Source organism: Oncorhynchus mykiss, chromosome 3, assembly GCF_057628025.1.
Source record: "Oncorhynchus mykiss isolate SJ-2025 chromosome 3, ASM5762802v1, whole genome shotgun sequence".
In the NCBI taxonomy this organism is placed as follows: Eukaryota; Metazoa; Chordata; class Actinopteri; order Salmoniformes; family Salmonidae; genus Oncorhynchus; species Oncorhynchus mykiss.
In genome coordinates, this window is record NC_143024.1 from 26292315 (window position 1) to 26298353 (window position 6039).

Sequence of the window (6039 nt, forward strand, 5' to 3'; positions counted from 1 at the left end):
TACAGTATAAGTGCTATCTGTGACAGAAATGGTTAATAGCTAAGGAAAAGGATTCAGCAGTTCCTCCCTTCTGATTCTCTACATTCTTAGAAAAAAGGTGCTATCTAAAACCGAAAAGGGTTCTTCAGCTGTCCCAATAGGAGAACCCTTTTAAGAACCCCTTTTGGGTTCCATGTAGAATACTTTCCACATAGGGTTCTACCTGGAACCCAAAAGGGTTCGATCTGGAACCAAAAAGGCTATTCTATGGGGACAGCCAAATAATCAATTCGGAACCCTTTTCTCTAAGAGTGTATGAAGTTAAGGTTTTTTGAATAAATAATTATCATATTTGGTGATCCCTATTAGATTCAGCCAAGATATGGTGTTCTCGCATTCATTTCAGTTTGTTGGCTGTGAATGAAGATTAATCTGTGGGGATTATGTGTGAGATCTCCATGGTAACCTGGTGTAACAGAACTGTGGGCGTCGTGAGGGGAGCCATGCTGGGAGTCTCAATCTCAGATCATGTATCATCTCTCTCTTCCACCCAGGAGGTCCACGGTCAAGGAGGAGCTCTGGACTGCTGTGTGTTGCTAAAGGTGGAGAAACACTGTGTGCTAGAGCTGAAGAGAGAGAACCCTACCTACCTGTCTGCTACAGCGCCACAGCTCAGATATTAATTGTGTGTGTGGGTGTGAGTTGTGTGTGTTTGAGGAGGGGGATGGGTTGTGTGTGTGTGTGTGTGTGTGTGTGTGTGTGTGTGTGTGTGTGTGTGTGTGTGTGTGTGTGTGTGTGTGTGTGTATACTGGAAGGGTGTGTGTGTATTGCCAGGAATACTGCAACATGTGCCTTGGAAGCATCTGACTCCCTCACCCTGACCCTGCACCAAGCACGCACGCACACACACGCACACACACACCACACACACACACACACTCTCTCTTTCACACACACTCTAACAGACACACACCAAAAGAGACGCACAACACAGCTATCCCATTCACACTAATCGAAGTGCAATCCATCTGGCACATATTCATGCACACAAATACACACACACACAAGTACACACACTGACACTCTGGGTCCTATAATCAATTCGTTTCTGGATTGCAGAGGAATGTCGGCTGGTAGCGTTCAGCCCCCCCTCCAGCCTCATTTCCTCACATGCTGACACAAATCTTACAGCACCTACTTACTTTACCCCCACCTCTGTCCACCTCCTCTCTCCCTTTCTCGCTGACTGGCTGTCTGTTTGTGAGAGAGTAGACTGTATTTGAAACTTAGCTACGTGTGCTGGAGGGTGTAGGTCTAGGCCTAGGAAAAACAGAGAATACCTGTGTGTGTGTGTGTGTGTGTATGTGTATGTGTGTGTGTGTGTATATGTGTGTGTGTGTGTGTGTGTGTGTGTGTGTGTGTGTGTGTGTGCCTGTGAGTGTACAGTACCAGTCAAAAGTTTGTACACACCTACTCATTCAAGGGTTTTTATTTATTTGTACTATTTTCCACATTGTAGAATAATAGTGAAGACATCAAAACTATGAAATAACACATATTGTCACGACTTCTACCGAAGTCGGTTCCTCTCCTTGTTCGGGTGGTGTTCGGCGGTTGACATCACCGGCCTTCTAGCCATCACTGATCCATTTTTCATGTTCCTTTTGTTTTGTCTTGTTTTCACACTCACCTGGTTTCAACTCCCTAATTACATGTTGTATATTTTGTGCTACAGGTTTTCACCCACTTTCTTTATTTTGTGTGTTGGTTTTCGTAGTTTGTTAGCATTTATTAAATAACTCCGTTTATACCAATTTCGTTCTCCTGCGTCTGACTTCCCTGCCACCAGCACGCACCCCATTACACATATGGAATCATGTAGAAACCAAAAATGTGTTACAGTTTTTTACAATTACTTTGTCACAACTCATTTATCATGAAATACCATAGGAACATTACACACACAAGATACCAATAGCTTCACTGTGTAGTTGTTTGTACAATCATTAAATATTGTATTACAAAATACGTGATACATGTTTCATTATGGCACTACACGTAAATGCATCACTGTCAAAGGACTAGTAGAGTGAATACTACAGACAGTGGAATCATTGAACAAAATCTGAAATTGATTGATGAAATACAATAAAATCACAACATTGGTTTCTTTGAATCCAAGCAAAAATTATTATCTACAAAAAATAAACAAACTACAGTAAAACGTAAACTGCAGTGTTCCTCACCTGGCTTACTGTAAAAAGAGCCAAACATCTTGGGAAGAATCTTTGGGCGAATCCAGGATTGACACTGGTCTGCCGTGATGTCATTGCATGCGTCATCCATGGTGGAAGGAAGGTATATGATAAGTGCCCTCACGAACAAGCCACCCTTCTCCAGGCCATGGATGACGCATGCAATGACATCACGGCAGACCAGTGTCAATCCTGGATTCGCCCGAAGATTCTTCCCAAGATGTTTGGCTCATGAAAACATCCATTGTGATGTGGATGAGAACCTTTGGCCAAATCCACAAGACAGGGTTGAGGGAAATATAGAAGTTCAGTAATCAATCCTTTGTTTAGCTTTTTACGGTAAGCCAGGTGAGGAACACTGCAGGTGATGTTTTACTGTAGTTTGTTTCTTTTTGTTCCTTTTTTTGTAGCTAATTATTTTTGCTTTGATTCAAAGAAACCTATGAATGATTTTATTGTATTTCATCATTACATTTCAGATTTTGTTCACTGATTCTACTGTGTCTGTAGTATTCTATCACATATTTTGTACTACAATATTTAATGATTGAATGAACAACTACACAGTGAAACCATGGTATTTCATGATACATTAGTTATTTGAACCAATGATTCTGCAAGTGCATGGTTTCTTTAAAGATATGAATGCACAATGCAATATTTTGAACATTGGACAGCCTGTATTACAAGTCATGACCGTTTTGAGTTTTGTGTCTAGAGTATTGAAAAAGGATCACAAGGTTCTGAAATTAGTGCCAAAGGTATTGTAAAAACTGTAAGGAAAGGAGAGTATGGGGGTAAGTACAGGGTGGTAAATTGTGGATGGGCCTGAAACCATGGTTGCACCATTTGAGCATGGTGGAACCTGACATTATCCCACACAATGACATAGGTCACGCCATCAGCTCTACAGACCTGATTTAGCTCATCAAGGAAGGTTACAAGGAGAGCTGCATTATATGATCCAATACGAGGTCTGCGTCCCACTACACCATCTTCTGTTATAGCCGCACACAGTGATGTTGGCCCCACATTGTCCAGGTACTTGGATGGTTGCCCGCTGGCCAATGAAATACCGACCTCTGCTCCATGTCTTGGCCAGGTGGAAGCCTGCCTCGTCCAAAAAGAGGAATTTGTGATGGTTTTCATCAGTATCCAGCTCGATCACCCTCTAAAAATATATTTTGGAAAGAGAATTACTGATTACAATTGATGTAGAATTTTTGGGGAATTTCTCACAACAGGCATATTGAAAATGAACATACTCAGTCCTCAGTTGATTCACTCTGTCTGCATTTCTTTCAAAAGGTACATGGTATAGCTGTTTTAGAGACACCTGGTGCCATTTCAGCATGCGTGTAATAGTCGGCAAACTTGTTGAACATGTCATCATTGTCCAAGATGTGCTGCCAAATTTCTGTAAGGTGAATATCATTTCTGGCCCAAGCCAAATTGACCACAGCCCGCTCTTGTTGGTCAGTCAAAATGTTGCTCCTGCTATCCCCTATGTGGCCTAGTCTCAATTCTGCAGGGACAATTACAGTAAGAATACATTTAGTCACATCACCTACTCTATGGTACACACTGGCATGCAGTAGTCATTTGACAATTGAGAGGAGCCTAATGTTTAGTGCATGCTGAAGACTTACCGGTTCTCATTGCGGATGATGATTGAGGCCACCGTTGATCTTCTGAGGATTGGTTGACTCAATGTAGCTGCCTCAGTCAATGTTATGCCATGATTTACGACATGGTCTACAACTATTGCTCGGATTTCAATGGACACTCTTTGCTGTTGCTGCCACTGTCTTGGTCCATGTCCTCTAACACATTCCCCCACACCTCTCGAACGAGGCCCACGACCCCCTCTCAGAAGAGGTGCTTGTCCCCTGCCATTCCTTTGATCACCTTGTCTTCCCCGTCTTCCTCCTCCCACTGCTTGACCTCTATTGTGACCTAGATCACCTGCCAGCTCCATGTTATCCCTATGTTGTTGCAGGTGGATTCCACTCATTTCATTATATACTCCTTTCACAATGTGAAATCAATCATCAGTAACTAGTTGGCAGTATTGGAAAAACAATTACAAGGGCCTGCATACATACACTCACCAGCCAATTTATTAGGTACACCTGCGCGTTAACGCAAATAGCTTACTCCTTCGAACAGCGAATCATGTGGCTGCCTGCCACTCAATATATAGAGTATATAGAGTAGAGAACTTTAGTTGTTGTTTGACCAAGATGTGTAATCTAAGCAACTTTGACCGTGGTATGATTGTTGGTGCCGCACATGGTGGTTCCAGCATCTCAGAAACAGCTGCCCTCCTGGGATTTTTTTGTGCCAAAACACCTTGCTAATGAGAGAGGTCAGAGGAGAATATCCAGACTCATTCACGCTAACAGAAAGGTCACAAATGCTCAAATAACAGCCGTTTAAAACAGTGGTGTGCAGAAGGGCATCTCTTAACGTACAACACCATGAATAATTTAGGCTGCTGTGGAGGCAAAAGGGGGTCCTACCCAGTACTAGATAGGTGTACCTAATAAAGTGTACAGTAATGTCAAATCTAAAAACATGTGTGGTACATGGGACCAAAGAGACAGTGTCTGATAAAGAATGATGATCAAATATTACACCCATAGATAATGTAGTCCAATTGGTTCATGTTCCACTGTAATTGGTGTCAATGGATCTCGTTATCCTGAAACTTTTGTGATCTTAACATGGAATATTGTTTGTCAGTTTCCATAAAACTATGCATTAAGAGTAATGCAACAGTTACTTATCATTTTGAGCAGTTGGATCAATTGATAGTTAGATTATTGTAATGACATGAATAGACAGTCATCTCAGATGTAATGTGTGAATTGCATTTTGAAATGGTAATACTTTAATGTTAAATGGTGTCATTTTAAACAGGTGATTTTAGTTCAATGAACAAATGATCTTAGCTTTATGTGTATTGTATCCAAGCAATTGGAAAAAGTGTTAGAGTTTTGAAAAATGTGCATTTTGATCATTGTTTGTGAGTTTTGTGTCGAGAGTTTTGAAAAAGGACATCAAGGTTCCGAAACTAGTGCCAGAGTGATTGTAAAAAACTGCTAACATATCAAAATACATTTTCAATTTTCGATTCTTCAAATTAGCCACCCTTTGCCTTGATGACAGCTTTGTACTCTTGGCATTCTCTCAACCAGATTCATGAGGAATGCTTTTCCAACAGTCTTGAAGGAATTCTCATATATGCTGAGCACTTGTTGGTTGCTTTTCCTTCACTCGGGCGGTCCAACTCATCCCAAACCATCTCAATTGTTTTGAGGTTGGGTGATTGTTGTCACGGTGATTGTTGTCACCTTAGATATCTCTGTTTTCTTTATATTTTGGTTAGGTCAGGGTGTGACAAGGGTGGGTATGCTAGTTTTTGTATTGTCTAGGGGTTTTGTATGTCTAGGGGTTTTGTAGGTCTAGGTAATTTGTACGTCTATGGTGGCCTGATATGGTTCCCAATCAAAGGCAGCTGTTTATCGTTGTCTCTGATTGGGGATCATATTTAGGTAGTCATTTCCCTTTCCCTCCAGTACGCCAGTACGTCCTGTGCCTGCACCCCGCACTCGCCCTGAGGTGCGTGTCTTCAGCCCGGTGCCACCTGTACCGGTCCCACGCACCAGGCCTCCAGTGTGCCTCCACAGTCCAGTACGTCCTGTTTCTGCTCCCCGCACTCGCCCTGAGATGAGTGTCTTCAGCCCGGTACCACCAGTGCCGGCACCACACATCAGGTCTCCAGCGTTCCTCCACAGTCCAG

At 42.3% G+C, this 6039-nt stretch overlaps 1 pseudogene; it reads right to left on the minus strand.

Moving 5' to 3' along the window:
- Window positions 1–3099: 3099 nt before the first annotated feature.
- On the minus strand, window positions 3100–4212 carry LOC149984485 (uncharacterized; annotated as a pseudogene).
- Between the last annotated feature and the right edge of the window lie 1827 nt (window positions 4213–6039).